Source organism: Lonchura striata, chromosome 1 (genome assembly GCF_050655825.1).
Source record: "Lonchura striata isolate lonStrDom1 chromosome 1, ASM5065582v1, whole genome shotgun sequence".
Classification (NCBI taxonomy): domain Eukaryota; kingdom Metazoa; phylum Chordata; class Aves; order Passeriformes; family Estrildidae; genus Lonchura; species Lonchura striata.
Window position 1 is genome coordinate 113,210,355 of NC_140703.1, and position 16,948 is coordinate 113,227,302.

Below are 16,948 nucleotides of genomic sequence, written 5' to 3' on the forward strand. Positions count from 1 at the left end.
CAGAAACAGGGACACAAAAGCAAGGGACTGCCCAGCCAGGCTCTTTCTACTGGCTTCTTTAAGCAACAGCTACAGATCCAGTAACAACAACCAAATTAAAAGGGTTTGCCACATAATGGTGTAAGTTCAGGTCTTTATAGTCAAGAGTAGCTCAGGTGGAAAACTGTACAGGACAGATCAAAACATCCTGACAGATTCATTAGGCACAGAGGCTTCAAAGCAGGCTGGTTTGTCTCGTTTACAGCTCTATCAATGAAACCAATCAGCCTCCCTGAACACATCAAGAAAGTTTATTCAGGGCAGCACAGCAGGCTTCTCTCACCTCTGCTAGGTACCAGCTTCCAAGGGGTGCTGGACAGAGGGATCAATTCCCTCACCAGATCCAAGTTTACTCCTGTCTTTGCTCAAAAAATCACAACCAGCAAAACACACAAACAGAAACTTCCAAGTGGATTAACACTGCATAAAAGCCTACTGCACCCGAGCCCTGTCTTGGACAAAAAATGCACACAGCATCATATGCACACAAAAAGCCATAGACAAAAACTAACTTAGGGAAAATAAATCTGCTGAAAGTCTCAGGGAAGTCAAAACAGGCAGCTTTACTACATCCTCTTTTGCTTCCACCTATATGTTTCATCCACTGAGAAAAACAAAACACACATAAAATAACCCCAAAATGAAACAAACAAACAAAAACCCAAAAGACAAAAAACCCTGCAATAAGCAGAGATATTAAAAAATATGTTTTTCCTCCCATCAATGCTAGACAGTCTCTTTGCAACTTGTGTAATACCAGCCTGGATCAGCTCAGCGAGTCTCACACTGCACGGGGTGGTGCCAAGCAGTGTTCACTCTGGAGGTATCAGAAGAGACAGAAAAAGCCCTGCTCATGTACAGACAGACTTGAACGACTCCAGAATGACTCAAGGAGAAGGGAATAACTATTCCTGAGCACTACAGACAGCTGGCAATTTACTCACACCACATGCAGAAAGACTTTTGAGCATTCAGCAGCACAGCCAAAGAGATTTATTCATTCTTGCATGTGCCTTTCTCCCTGTGCTTCCAGTCTCTCTTGCTCCTGGGAGCTCCATTATTTGTGTTAAAGTGTATTCCTTTTTAATCTACCTACTGCTTTCCATATTCATTTCACAGCATGGTTTTTAAAATTTTAAAATCAAAGGGAAAAAAAAAGAAATCACAACATTTGACCATAGAAAACCAACATTGCCCAAATAAGCAAGTTGTGTTTTTTTCCCTATGTATAAAATTTCTAAACACAAAAAAAAGGCAATGGGAAAAAAAAAAGATAAATGAACAATCAAATCCCAAAAATACAGATTTCTCCTTGTAATTTAAATTTGACAGATTTGGGTCCTGCAGTAAGACTGACTGCCTTCAAGCTCCACCAAAAAGACTCAATTGCATCCACATGTCAGTGGTCTGTTTTCACACCTCCTTGTCAGCCTGAATACAGGGTTAGGTTTTCCCTGATTCTCATTTTTCAGGTACCACAAGAGGCTAAAATGGAACAGTAGAGCTACTTCCTACACAAAGAAATTAAAAAGAAGTGAGGTGCCTCTCTACATCCATCACATTCATTTATTTCCATGCAGAAAGAAAAAGATGTCTCCTTATTATTCTCAGAGGGAACAGAAATACATGAGTAAAGACAACTTTTCCTAAGTGGATGAGATATTTAAAAAGTAATTGCTGTTTCAGGAATATGGAATCCATAAAACAGTAAGTAAAGATTGAAATATTTACTGGCACATGGAAAATAGAATTCCATGCTGGCAGAGCACCCCAAGTATAGCACATTCAGTGGTAAATAGATTAAAGCCACAAATTCACTCCAGAGGTGACATGTAGGGGAATTGTAGTAACAGGATAAGAAGTAACGAGTACAAACTGAAAGAGGAGAAATTTAGGTTAGATATTCAGCAGAAATTCATTACTGTGAGAGTGGTCAGGCACTGGAACAGGTCACCCATGAAGGTTGTGGATGCCCTGGAAGTGTTAAAAGCCAGGCAGGATGGGGCTTGGAGCAAGCTGGTGTAGCAGCAGGTGTCCCTGCCCATGGCAGGAGGGTTTGGAACAAAACCATCCTTAAAGTCCCTTCCAACCCCTGGACATTCTACGATTCTGTGATCACTTCTTTTCTTTAACAAGTTCCCAAGTTCACTTTGCCCTCCAGCACAATCATCACCTTGAACTATCAAACCCCAAACCACTTCTAGCAAGCTGAGAAAGGAAGTCACCCCATTCTTCCCACACAGCAGGCAACCAAAGCCCTGCTGTGGCAGAGATGGACAGAAACCAGCCCTGGCTTACCCACTGCAGGGAAAGCTGCTCCAGGAGAGAGGAATTTGGGCACAGCCACAGGAGCAGCTGCCCTGGCCTCACCTGAGGTTCAGTGCCCCAGAGGGATGGCCAGCTCCACGTTCGTGCCCTCTCCTTCATCGAGGCATCTTTTGCCAGGGAAGTGCCCCAGAGTATCCCGAGCACAAGGCTGGCCAGATGTTTGCACACCCTGCTCCCTCCAGATGTGCCCAGCTGCACATCAGGAGACGAGGGAGGCTCAGGGAGGAGCAGCCACCACGTTCCGAGCGCACGCAAACCACCCCTCGCGGCCTTCACGGGCCCAGCTGCAATCTCGTGTTGCTTAAAATATCAATCCCCTTGGAAAAGGCACACAACCAGGGTAAAGGGCACAGGTAGAGCAAACACACAGCTGCCCTCTGGACCTCTGGTGGGGGTTTTTTTACAGTCACAAGGGAGGGTTATGATTCCTCATGAGTGCATTTTGCCAAGAGCCAGAATTGGCTTTTCAACCCCGTGTCCTGCCCCACTGCCCAGCCCTGACCACGGCACTGCAGGCTCTGCTGTCACCTCCTTCCCAAGCTAAATCCACCCCTGCAAACTTTACCAGCCCCACTGCCAGTGATTTGTCACACCACAAAGCAGTATTTCATTAAATCCCTCAAATATAATTTGAAATATTTAGAAAGCACAAACTAGAGTATTACTTACCCATTGCAATTCTGTAACACACTGCTGTGAGACTTTTTTTCAACATAGATACTGGCAAACAGAATATATTTTAACCCATATTCAAAGTAGTGGCTGAATTTTAGACAAAGAAAATTAAGTAAAAATAAGCAGAATGCCTTCTGAAATCAGGCACATTAACCATTACTGCAAAGAGCATTTGATGCTATTCAAAGGAAAGAATGTTTACTTTCAGCAGTGCAATAACTTAGATGAAGCATCATTTTAAATGCTGGTCACTAGAGAGATGGGCATGAGTTACTGATCTGCAGGGAAGATTTCTAGTTACTAATTTATAGGTTTAAAGTTCTGCTTAGCAATTGGTTCTTAAAAACAGCCAACTCTGCTCCTTCTTTCTTTTGGACATAGAAAAAAAACTAAGAGAAAAGGAATATATATGTAAACCCCCCCACAACTTCTCCCCTTCCATTCTATTTCTTGCCTCCCAGAAGGGTATTCAAAAATAGGAAATACTTACTCAAAATACTAAACAACTGAATCTATATAGACCTATATAAGAGGAGTCATAAGAAAAACAGAGTATTTCTGTACCACCTTAACATTTGAGAGTTGTTCAGACAAAAAGAACAACATTCAGAGACTCTTTGAACTTTACCCCAATTTGCACTGTTGATGTGGCTGCCTCTCAGAGACTGGACTTTATCCTACTATCTATACTCATCTTTCTTTCCACAGCTCAGGATGGTTTGTCATATTTTTTGTTCTAAGGCAGTTTGCAACAACAGCCCCTTTTGTAAATCCAAGTCACTCTTTAGGAATGTTGATAAAATTAAAAATAAAAAAGAAACTTCATTCAGGACATGTAGGAATCCTGAAATCAAAAGGACTTAAACATTTATCAGACTGTTATCCTCTGGATAACAGATGATTGGAAAGCACAGAGGTGCAAGTAATTTTTGCTAGGGAATGACTTTTCTCTTTAAGGGACAAATATTTTTCCAAAGCTGCTAATCACTGGAGCTGTTTTATTTTCTTTCTTTAGACCATCACAGCTACTACAAAGCTATCACATAGTATTTAGTTTGGAAGTACTGTGTTAAAAGACAATGAGAAAATGGGGGGGGGGGGTGTCAGGGAAATCTCAGCATACCAATCACTACCAATCCTTCTGCCTTGATCACAGCAGAGGAATTCTATTTCACTGAAATGGGGATAACACTGGGGGCCAGAAACAGGGAAAATAGCAAGCAAGCAGACCCTTTATAGGCATACTCAGCTGTCTATAAACTGTTTAATGCATAATAAAAACCTTGATCACAACAATAATGAAAATACTAAGGTTTACAGCACTTCCAGTTCCATAATTATCTATATTTCAAGGCAGAGTACTCCTACTCCTATACACCTGCATTTTTGCAATGTTCCTTTATTACAGATTACTCAGAGACCTTAATTTCAGAGTGGTTTTAGAGTCTTACACCCATGAAATCACATCTTTAAGACAGTCAAATAGTCTCAAACTGAATCCATGCACTGACCTATGGGTGTATTTGCATATTGGGACTTAAAGCATTTGGCTTTGAACACACAGACAGGGAGGGCAGGAGATGAAAAGATGACTGAGGTTTGAGGCAAAGGCTTTCAGGTTAAAGGGCAGAGAAAAGGGCTCTTTGAACTTCTAACCAACATTTATGGAAGAGATCTGGGTTTCTAAACATAGCACCAAGAGATGTTTTTAGATGTTTCCAACACATATCCACAACATCCACACAGGACTGGCAAATGCCACACTGAGCACTGGGAAACCAGAGCCCTTTGAGAATGGTGGCTCCAGGCCAGGAGAAATTCCCTGAACTACCTAAAGGGATATTAGATGCTCAGCTAGACATGCTGTGCCATAGGTCTCTACAACATTTAATTAAAGCAGAAATAACAGTTCAAACCAGCCCGGTCCCTCCATCTAGTTCCCTTCCAGACAGTTCTTTTGGTGCACAGATACATTATTTCAGTATGCAGGAAAAAAGCTGTCTCAGTGTAAATATTTTTAATATTTTGCATGGTATCAGCTTGTCTGAATAAACTTCTGAGAATAGTAACAAAGAGAGAAGGAGCACATAATAAAAAGCCTGAGCTGCACAGGAGGAAAATAGAAGGTAGTAACAGGAAAGGTCTAGGCTTTCACAACACATCAAGGGATTTATAACACTATTTCCCTCTATTACTTTGTGAGGGATCATGCTCTTAAAAAAAAAAAAAAATCAATCAAGCTCCAATATGAAAAAGCACACATTATGAACTCAAAACCTCCCCAGGTGTTAGATATCAGACATTATAGATATTAACTACCTGATATGCACACCTCATGATTTTGGAAAGTGTTCTCTAACCTCACAGAGCCATCCTGGTCTCCAAGGCCACAGTGATTGCTAATGAGAACCACCATGATATGGTGAAGAAAGCTGACATCTTGTAGACTCCAAATACTCTGCCTTAATTTACTCGAGTGCTTTATAAGTTTACTCTGCTCAGCAGCAAAAACTTTATATCTCAAGTTCAAACTAGTAATTAAACAGGTCAAAACAAAATGTGTCCATGTCTGATCTACAGAAAAAAAACACTATGCCAACAGGAAATGGTTTTGTTCTCCTTTGGGCTTTATTAGTTTCCCCAACACATCCTGTTAGTCAAAAGTATATTTAATATAAAATAGAAATTAGTGTTCTGAAATCTGAAATGAAACCATGTCAGAAAAGCCAATCATAGCCAATGGGAAAGGCCTAGTAAAAATTAGTTTGAACACTCCAATTCTTCTGACTTCTACTGTGAGCAGTACCCAGCAACCAAAACATGCCCATACAAAATGCATCAGCCCTGACTGAAATTTGATTTTTGACACAATTACATTCCTCCTCCCAAAATAACCACTCATTAAAGAGCTAAAAAGGCAGCAGTCAAAAACTGGCCAACATAACCAAAATCTTTAGTGGTTAGCACAGCCCCCTCCACATGCAGAAACTCTCACTTCCATCACAAGAACTGCAAAGCTGCCTGTGATAAGTTAACAAGTGAACAAGTTTCAAGATAGGATTTCTACATAAATTAGGACTGCGTCCAGACCCGAGGCAGAAAACTAGGACTCCCAGAAAAAGGAAGAGATAATGGATCTTAAAAAATGGGCAGCAGCTCTTAAATGGCTGTAAGAGCCCTCCAGGGAGCAGTCTGAGCCTCTTGACTTCTGACAAAACAGCACAAAGTGCCCCGGTGGGACACAGGGGGGAAGAAGCAGCAGAAACAACTCCACGAGTTCCTAGTGGAGAAAATAAAGAATTTGACACACAGCACATTCAAGATATGTCAGATCCCAAGGAAGCAAGGCCAGAGGAGATGTGCCACAGGAATTTAGAATAAGACAGGCAACAGGAGTCCCAAAAAGCAACAGGTTGAACAGATGATGCTGCACAGGCCCCACAGCATCTCTGTGACACACTCCTCTCTTCCAACCCAGATAAACCTGCTGGCTTAGTTCACTGAAAACACAGCAGCAGCTGCCCAAATGTGGACCTGCTACTTTCAGGTCTGCTGGCTGCTTGGCAGAGAACAGCAGCCCCTACCCCATAGCAACATAAATGTTAAACCCAAGAAAAAAAACAGGAATAAAGGTCATTTTCACCTCCTTCATGCTCCTTATCCTTCCTCCATACACAACTTGTGTCAAAAAATGATCAGAGGTACAGGAAAGAAAACCTGACCTGAGTATACTGGAAGCACAAAAATGAAGCATTGCAAGTACAATTACTGCATCTGTCATGCTGTGCAGCGTTAAACTTACCTGCTTGTTACTGTAATTTAGATTCTAAATGCCTAAAAAAGGGCCCTAACAAAACCCACAATAAGTGGGATGAAGCAAGGAGGAGAAGGAGGAGGAGGTGAACAAGAAAAAATTATACCAAGATAAGTTGGAGATGCACAATTTCATCTGTCTGAGAAGATCAGCCCTCCTCCCTAGAAGACATGCAAGTTAAAATTGCAAGCAAAAAAGCTCAGTGCAGGGAAAAAAAAATTCCCCACTTTGTAATCAGGTTGTATTTTCTTGATGCTGCTGGAACTTGTTAAACACCACTGCTGTCAGCCACACACCCCTGCAGAGAGGACCTGTACCAGTGTAGTGGGGATTTTAATTTGTGTAACAACTATTTGCAGGTTTAGAAGCACACAGCTAATGAGGACTCACTGGCTATCCAGAGCAAATGTGTACTGTGGAGTGCAGGTAACAGTGGCTTTCTGTTGCTCATGCCCTCTCTCATACGAGTAATTCCACCCGATTTGTGAACTCCAAACACTACATTACCTGCAAAAGACAGTCTTCCAAGATGAAGGGTCCATTTACCTCACAATAACTTCCAAAATGTTTCCAGTGGACAGAATGCCATCTTAATGCTGTCCTGGAATTAAGGCAGAAACACAGCAGGGTTCCCCTCTCAGAAGATCATCTGGTATTTTAAAAAAACAGTAAATTACAGATTTCCCCCAACAGCTACTGAGTTATTCAATGGAGGCTCAGTTTACCTTGGTTCTGCCTGCCCTATGTGGCACAGGCCCCATAGCCTGCGACAGAAGGCTGAATTTCCTTGTGGTCAGGAGGCAAGTTGTGCTTCATTTACATTAGAGATACACACATTTTTGATGCTTTATTAAGACACAGCTGATGAGAGCTCAGCACTGCCAAGGTGACATGCTGGTCATTGCTGGGAAGAGAACTCCAAGAACAAGATGCTCCACTTGCACTTCCTTGCATGGAGCATCCCAGATCATCTGTGTTTTACCAACACACAAAGACCATATGTCCTGCCAAATAATTTTAGGCTCACCACGCACCAAAGAAATCAATTCAGGAAGCTGGATGGTATTTCTTTTCTGCTCACACAGAGTGTCAGACCATCACAGTCCATAAATTTTCTGGTACTTCATCTCAGATGCTTGCTAGCAAAGCGTTCGCTGGTGCAGGGAGCCAGGAACTTGACTCAGATTTTAATTCAGTGCTTATGGTTCTGCAAAACTCCTTCAGCACCCACCAGCTTCGTGCAATGGCTGCAATACCAAAAAGGCAAGCAGGACTGTGCTGTAGAAAGAACCAGAACCTGCATTTAAATTCTGCGGGCACTCACCCGTCCTTTCAGCTTTTGTACAGTGCCCTCCATGCATTCTTGGTAGTAACAACTCTCCTTTGGCTGGGCATCAGGAATTCACTGTGCCACAGAAACTCAGTGAGAGCCCAGAGGCTGAAAAAAATAGCAAGCTGAAGGCACCATGGTCTTTCTGGTAGCTGGGTCAAGCACCTGTTTTGAGGCTGATCTCTAAGGTCACCACCTTCAAGGCTTTGCTGCACCTTCTCCATGGAGCACACACAGACTGCAAGTGAATTGCTTCTCGTTCTCAAAGATGAAGATAAGAAGCAGCCCCTGCCTGAAAGGACCACTTGACAGCACAGCAAAAATACCAATATCCTTCCCAGGGTCATTTGATCTGACACTCAGATAGGTCAGTGTTGCCCTGTGCTGGAATTCACAGCACGTGAGGCTCCAAGAGTGGAGCAGGGCTGGAACACAAGTCTCTCCCAATATAAAATTTCAGAGTGTGCAGCTAAAGGAGATTTCCATAAATCATATAACCCAGCTGTCCCCAACCTTTGACAGCAAAGCTTCTCCATCACCTTTTACTTCTCTTCATCATTTAGAATTCTACTAAGTTCTTGCCCCCGATCCCCTCCTAGCTTTTTGGTTTTTTGCACAGCTACATTAGGGATGAGCAGGGGAGGCCAGAACTCATGTTCTTTGGATCTCCCCTGCCCCTTGCCACATCTTATAAGGGCTCATTTCCCACCAGGGACCAGGCACTCCAGCATGCAGAGCAGAAACACCAAACCCCAACTCTTCTCTAGCATTTGCCAGGATCTTTTTTTTTTTGAGTCGCTTCCGGCAACATCGATTTTACAACTCCTTCTTGGCAACAGAAAGCTTTTTCCAAATTTTGCAGCTCTCCATTCTGCATCTTAGATCCCTAACTTGTCCTCTCTACAGCAGGCACAGACAGCAGTTCACTTCTTTCTGCTCCTGAAGCTGGCTTTCAGGTGTTCTTTACATAGAACCATCTTGACTCTTTAAACCTTCCCTGCATTAATGTTTTCTAGACATCTCTGTGAGGTTTTTTCTTAGTTTTTCTTAAAGCTTGGTCCACAGGAAAAGGTGCCTTCAGCTGCATGTCACAGTCCAGCTCATGCCAAAGAGAACCATTTTGCAAATACGTGTGTGTGCATCATTATCTAGGGTGCTTGGGTATTTTCTTTTGGAGGCAAAGAGAAAGGAAGAGTTTGAGGCTCTTGGGCATCTTGACCCACATTCAAGTTTCAAACTGCCAAGTGGAAGCAATAAATTTTAAGTTATTATCAAAACAGGTATTTGGTAGGAATACAAGAAAGCCTAGAGCTTTTTTCATCATTAGAAGTTTTGCCAACCTCGCTGTGTTAATGAACAGTGTTAAAGAAAAGCCTCAGAGTAAATACAGAGGCACAAATGAATGTAAGCAATGGTACCACCAAAAATTGAGGCTGTTGTGATTAATTTTATTCAAAGGGAGGGTTCAATAGTACCAGCACACTCCTCAGTTCCAGACTAAACAGCAATTCCACTACAAATGATGGTGCCAACCTTTTTTCCCAGTGTAGGTATTCCTGCTGCACTGGGGAAGAGCAAGGAGCCAACCAGATAGGAGGGAGCCAGTTTTATCTGCTCAGTGACAAAATCCTCCTGCCCAGAAGTACTCCACCACTGCACACACTGGATCAGGCAGAAACCTCAAAAGAGAGGAACATGGCTCTGTTCCCTCTTTAGGGATCCAGGATAGTTAATGCTGGCCAACAAGAAAGGACAGGCCTGTGAGAGGAATGGAGAGGGAGAAAAAGGGAGAAAAACTGTAAGTTGGTTATTTTAGGTCACCCAGTAAAACAAAAGCATCTGTGCAATGCTGCAAGGTTCACATTTAGAAGTAAATTCATGAGGTTAGAAAGGCAGCTTACAAACACCACAGTATGCCTCAGAACATTCTTAATGCTTTTTGGCCTGAACCCATCTCCTTAAAAGCCAGCAATTTTTAATTTTTTTTTTTTTTTTTTTTTTTTACCAAGCTCACCCCTCCCACATACCTCACTGCCACAGGGCAGTGAGACAACAGACATTTCTCTCCAAATTAAATCCACTTCTTCTTGAATGGAGAGGGTCAGGAGCATGAGGGCACTACACTTTAAAAAAGGTCATTAAAAAATAATTATGCTAAACCACGTATCAGCACAAATTAAAGAGAGACAGTAAAATGCCCGCTTTCAGCTTGCTTAAACATTCAATTAAAAAAAGCCATCTAGGCAAAATTTTATTAAAATAAATCAGCAGAGGAAGCTCCTGTTAAACCAATGTGAAACCACATTCTTTTGGATGTTTTTTCACTGAGAAGGAAGTCTTCACTGCCATTATCAACTCAATCATGTTCTCAAAGGATGTGCCTTCCTTCACAGCAGCAATGGTGTGAAGAGTAACCAGTGCTAGTTTCATAAGCAGTGCCAAGTGCAGAAAAGTTTCTGCTGGCTTGCCTCGTACAAAACCACATCCTCCTCCTCTCTCAGGCCCAGCAAGCCAAGTTACCCACAGATAACCCTTCACAGCAGTTTATAGCTTCCTTTGGGAGCCATCAGGACAGGTTTAGAATTGGAAGAGTTAGTGTAGATGGATGTAAAGTACAGCCTTTGCACCCTTCAATGCCTTGAAGGAAAATCAAAGGTTCAACCTCCAGACCACATCTACCAAAAAACATTGAGATCACCACAGAAATAGAAAATGTTTAAGGTTTAGGAAATTTTAAAAACTATGAAATACAAACAGTGCAAGACAAAAGAAAGGTACGAAAGGATTATACCACTTGCTTTTACTGTAGAGAAAGGTAAATGCTCACTGAATGAAGTAAGGCTATAGTGGTTGCATACAGCAGTCATGTTATTTCAAAGATGAACTAGTGTCTGCCTGGTTTTTTTACAGAAAAAAACCTCTAGTACACAGACAAAAATTAAATTTTTCCATATTGGAAAGTTGTTGGCAAAAGCTTCAAAGTTAGAAAAAAAAAAAGTACCATCAAGAGGGTTTTGGTATAGGCAGTGCTGCACCCAGGAGAGCTTGCCAGCAGCAGTACACATCTAACACCATAAACATAAATTTTTAATGGACATGTCTTCATTCTTAGACTCTACGCTCCAAAAACCTTTACCATAAGTCATGGTCCTCAATTCACAGCGCCAGCTGCAGCAAACAAGCTGAAGCAATGCCATTTTTAACCAGTTTTTAAAGGTGAGGCTGAATGCCTTTTCTGGGGGCTGAGCAGGACCCAGGCAGCAAACGAGCACATCTGTAGCAGGTCAGAGCCAAGGTCCACCCCACCTCACGACACATCCGTGGCTGCAGACAGCACCTGATGGCCAGGGAGGAGCAGAGGACCAGGGCAAGCACATTGTGACCCTGCTGCTGCTCTCTAACATCCAGTGACCTGCAGCCAAGGCGCTTCTCTGCTGCTGCCCTCTAAGTTCAGTGTAAGGCACCACTGCTGGTAGGCAATGAATGCAAACTCAGTCTTTGCAAAGCAGGCAGAGGGCTCATGGAATGTTTTCTAATGAATATTTGGGCAGGAAAGTTTGAAAGGAATCAGCAGTGTTTGGCAGCAATAGGTCTTGTACCAACACAGACGACACTGGGGAAAAATGCAGCTGGAGTGTTGGGTCAGCCAGCTCAGCTTCCATTCAGACAGAAACAACTCAACTTGAGAAAATAGTCAAAGTACATCCTATTTCAGATTAAGCCATCTCAAATCCTAAAAGATTATACAAACGACATCCTTGCTACAGTGCTAGCTAAATATGATATACATCTGTTTTCAAGTAGCTGTCCTCTCCACAAGTAAGAGCAATACCACAGGCAAATTCAACATGAAAACCGTTTTCAAGTTCAGAAGAGTTAGTTGTGAGCAGAGACTGCAAAAAGGCATGGCACTGTCCCCTTGCCATGGGGTGGCCAGGAAAGCAAAAGACAAGACAAAAACATCAAAACACAAAAGCCCAAAAGCCACCTCAATCCCATGATCCCAGTGATGATATTTCATTGGAAATGGAGATCAATAACAATCTGCAATCTGGCCCAAAGTCCCATTGCTACTTATACATTTAGCCAAATGTACTTTACAACATAGAAACTTAAAACCCTCACATAGAGAGGAGACTCCTGTGCTCCCTAGGAAGAGAGGGGTTCCAACCCTCTGTACTATGAGTAACCACAGGAAGCTGTCTGAGAAACCAGAGGCACCACCTCTGCTGTGACCACAAGAAGGAAAAAACATTGCTCAGGGGTTGATTTGGGTCACAGCCTCTTCACTGACCTCAGGAAATGAAAACCTTTCTTTCCCTTTGGCTTCAGCCCTCTTATAATTCAAACTGGGCTAGCGACATGGTTAATAACCCAAGGGCCATCAACATCAGAGATGCAAGAGGAGAAAATTCAGCTCAGACACACTGGTAAGGAGATCAAGACTTCAGAAAGGTATTTGGAGCAAGGAGCCCACAGAAAAGACACTGTGCAGCATAACCTTGGGTCAATCAATCACAGCTGGGAGATGAGCTCTTGCCTTAGGCATTAAAAATGTGTCAAACCTAGAGCTGCACATCCCTGCTCAGATGGGAGAACAACATTCACACTGAAACCTGCTGGAAGGTTACCTACCTACCAAATAAACTGATAATAAATAAACATATTTAGCAGTATGTCAGCTGTTACCAAAACTTGGGTCCATAAGCAGTCTAGCCCATATCACTACCAGGAACATGAAAGCTGAGCTAACAAGAGAAGACTGAAAACTGTTAATACTAAAGCATGATATGAATTATGTCAAGAGGAAAGACAGGCTTCTTTTGAACCAGCACATAAATCACACATTTCCTCTATCATGTTCCTCTGAAAAGACTAAATCTGCATTTGAAGTACTGACAACTTTGAATCTCCAGGGGGGAAAAAAGCGTTCTTTGTGCAGAGTCAAGCTTCAGGGAATCTTGCAGCAGTAATTACAGACACTGCCTCCCCAAGCCATCTGCTGTGGCATTTATAACTCCTGGAAGGCCAGCAGGCAGAGCTGGTGGAGGAGAAGAGGAGACACAAGTATCTCAGCAGCCACAGCCAGGCTGCACAGGAAAGCTGTGACACTGGTGTGACCCAAACAGGAATTGATGTCCCAGTTATCCAGACCTCCTTCAGCTGGCAGATACAGCTGGTGCTCATGCAGCAGAGGAACAGTGGGATCTGCACCCTTTTCAGATCCAAGGAAATCAGGACCACCCTCAAGTTGAGCTAAGCAAGCCCAGGCTGGCAAGGCCCCAGTGGGGAAGTGTCTGGCCAGAATCTCATCCCACGAATGAGGGAACTTGTGCTCTGGAGCCAGTCTGAGAGACCCAACTTCCCCACATTCAGATGGGTATTCCAGATGGCAGCACAGCCAACAGCTCCACACACCTCTCCTCCACGAAGTGATGCCAGTGACGTGGTCAGAATAATTCAGAACGAGCTAAAGCCATCCTTTATCAGGACATGCACGTTCCGCCCTGACCTACACACCTTCACGCTGATGACCACAGCATCTGCAGATTGCTTCCATCAGCACAGATCCAGACAGAAGAAGAGGCAGCAGGACAGGCTCACCCACCCTTTGCTCACACAAGCAGGAGTTCCAGCAGCAGCCCAAGCCCCGGGCACGCTGTAAATCCCACTTTCTCAGTACAGCTGGAGACAATGCCGATTAATTGTTTTGCCATCCATACAAAATTACTACAATACTCACTTCATAGGCTTGTCACAAGGATTATTTAACATCTCTCAAGAGCTTTGAAGAAGAAATAGTGGCTATTGTTCTTTGTACCATAGAATTGGGAGCTATCTCACATGAATTTTGCATGACTGTGCATGTGTGACAGTTGCAGCACCAATAGATTCTTTTTCTTCACCAAAAAAAAAGTGCCTCACAGTAGATCATTTACTCTGGGCAACACTTTAGTCAGAAATGTATTTTGTTTTGCTTGTTAATATATCCTAAACAGAGACAAACTTTGACTACTTAATTAATAGATTCAGGTGCTGTTTCTAGTCTCTTAATTAAGGGAAACACCGTGTGTTTTACAAAGAACTCCATTTAGGCTGTCAGGGCTTCTAGCAAGCACACTAAAATTACCTAAGCAATGCTAACAGACAAGAACAAGAGGAAAAGAAAAGGAACTAAAAATGTCACTGAAATCTCATTTCATTTACAGCAAATGAGAAAGTCTGCACGGAGAAGAGCTGCTACACACAGGGTGTTCAATGTCATACTGCTTACGCCTGACCATTAAATAGCTCTTAGCATTGATGCAGAACTTTGTAGCAGTTTAAATAGGTTTTTTTTTTTCCCCTGAATACACAAGCGCTGTTGGATTCTAAACGTTCTGCAATACACTTGGATCCATCTCATTGGTACAGAAAACTTCTACCATTTCAGTCCAAATGTATAAGGAACCTATATGCCTTTCCTTTCTCATAAAATACAGGGAAATAAACATCTACTTCAAGGATAAGCATTTCCTTTTTTTTTTTTTTTTTCTTCTTTCATGAGCAATCTGAAATTCCAGCAGTTATCACACAATTAGGCAACAAGGTTGCAAGTCAGGACGCAGCCCATTTTGGCAGAGAAAACTACGATTTCCACTACACCAAGCTTCAAATGATCTTTAAACTCTTTGGGACACAAACCACATCTTTTGTTTGGAAAGCAATCACCTCATTATTGATACTACTGCAAAATAAATGACAGTATTAAGACTAGTCAGCACACCAGCTTTCATTCCTCATCCAAGAGGGAACAGAAAGCTCATTCTCTATTTCATGCTGGCTGTCTACAGAGGAACTGGTACCTATGGGTGCATAAAAAACACAGCAATGCAGTAGAAAGATTCACAGAGCCTAGGTCCCAAGTTCCCCAATTCCCAGGGGAGGAAAAAGCCCAAAATTACATGCTCGCTCTCCTTAAAGTTGCATGGGGCTCAGCACAGCCACAAGGGCTGGGAAGAAAGAAATAAATAAAAGAGAGACAGAAAAAAGCAACAGGAGCAACTGGGCTGTTTCACCAACAGGAAGGAGATGTACTACCAATTCCTGTCTTCCCCAGGTCTGTCTCATAAAGATCAACAACTTTAGAAAGTTCAACACTGACCCCTTCATAAAATAGGCACAAAACAGAAAGGTCACTCTGATTGCCTCCTCTGCCCATCAGTCCAGTACGAAGTATCCTCATGTACCCTGAGTTGTGAATTATTTCAATACCTTCCAGGGAAAAGGCCAGGAAAGCTTCATCATAATTGTCACCCAGCACTTCCTCAGTCAATCCACTGTCCTCCTAAAACAATATGGGTTTTTGGGTTTATCTGCAAAAAAAGTGCCCCATAGGCTCTCCATTCTTTCTTGTAACACTGAATACTCATTTGGACAAGAACAAAACCCAGGTCCTGCTTCCCAAGACAAACGTCCCATCCAGCACAGTTATGCTGGTTAGACAGCTGCAAATGCATGCACAGCTACAAAGGACTGGATCCAAAGGCAGCACTTGCAGATTGGTCTTTACAAAAAACACAAATATTTCTTTCATCTTTGCTATGACTTGTGTGTCACACATCTAAGCGTTCAGCTTCTCATCACTGTCACGTCTTGCATACTCTTATATGTGCCCAGACTCACAGGCACAAGGAAATATTACAGATAAATCCTAAGTATATACTGACTTTGGAGGCATCCAAAAAAAAAAATACATAAGCAAGGGTTCACTTCCTTTTTAACCATTTGAAATTGGGACCTCTGCAAATAATAAACCAAGTTTGGTACACAAGCAAATTAAACACTTCCTAGACATCTTGATTTTTCCACAGGTGCCTGTGTCCTAGTGATAATCAGTCCCTAACTTAGGTGCTGACTCACGCCTGGAATCCTACCAGGATCCTGCATCAGATGGCAAACTGATTTTCATGCAACACATTTAAGAGGATCTTCATCAAGCATGCAGCACAGGCCTGGGGATTAGTGTTCCTTTTCCTTGTTTTATCTTGGTTAATATCACGGGTAGAAGAGAAATTTGGATAACACCTCAAAATACATCTCTATTCCCTTCCTTTTCATTTTGGTAATAAAAAATGTTATCAATTATTTGTTAAGAGTTACCCACAAGCAAAAGCTCCCTGGCCCTAAGATGGAATGCAAGTGTAGACAGAGAGTACTTATTACTGATGTCTCTGCACCAGAAGGTAGCAGAACAGTCTGAGAAACAATGAAATCCTAAGTTCTCTTTGGGTTTTGTCATTTCTTTTGTTCTTTATCCCCCAGCACTCCGTGTACCAATTGCCCAGACACCAGTTCAGGAATCTACTATAACCATGCTATGCATGCACTAACCAAGTATGAACACCAAAAACCCAGTGATAGAACAGGACATTTTTAACCACTCCAGATGATAATTAAGTTTTTTCATCAGTAACCTGGCCATTCTTATCAAGAATTATGTTCTCGTAAGCCAAAGCAGAAAGATTGAATGCAACCTTTTTTTTTTTTAATTTGCATACATGTAGAAGCAGCCTCCCAAAATTTATGGCTATCATAAATTTAGAACAGGTGAACTCATTACAGTTAACAGCAATACTTTATTCACACTAGTTCCTCACAAAATGTAGCCTCAAATCCAATTATTCTGCAACAGTTTTGTAAGTAAACAAAACACCATTTAGGATTTGAAAACAATGCATCTTTCTCCTAACAGAGGCAGAAAGGAAAAAAAAAAATGAAGC

The 16,948-nt window shown here is 42.3% G+C and overlaps 1 protein-coding gene across 10 annotated transcripts in view; it reads right to left on the reverse strand.

Moving 5' to 3' along the window:
* AGPAT3 (1-acylglycerol-3-phosphate O-acyltransferase 3) overlaps window positions 1-16,948 on the reverse strand; it is an 85,681-nt gene that overhangs the window by 66,076 nt on the left and 2,657 nt on the right. Inside the window, exon 2 of one of the 10 annotated variants that reach the window (XM_085586369.1) lies at window positions 7,364-7,457. The exons of 5 other annotated variants lie outside the window; for them this stretch is intronic. The gene's annotated coding sequence lies outside the window, so the exon portion shown is untranslated. Of the gene's footprint in view, window positions 1-2,337; window positions 2,359-2,409; window positions 2,667-7,363; window positions 7,458-16,948 lie in introns of those variants that run through there. 4 more of the 10 variants (XM_021540018.3, XM_021540025.3, XM_021540019.3 and 1 more) reach the window with 4 other exon arrangements.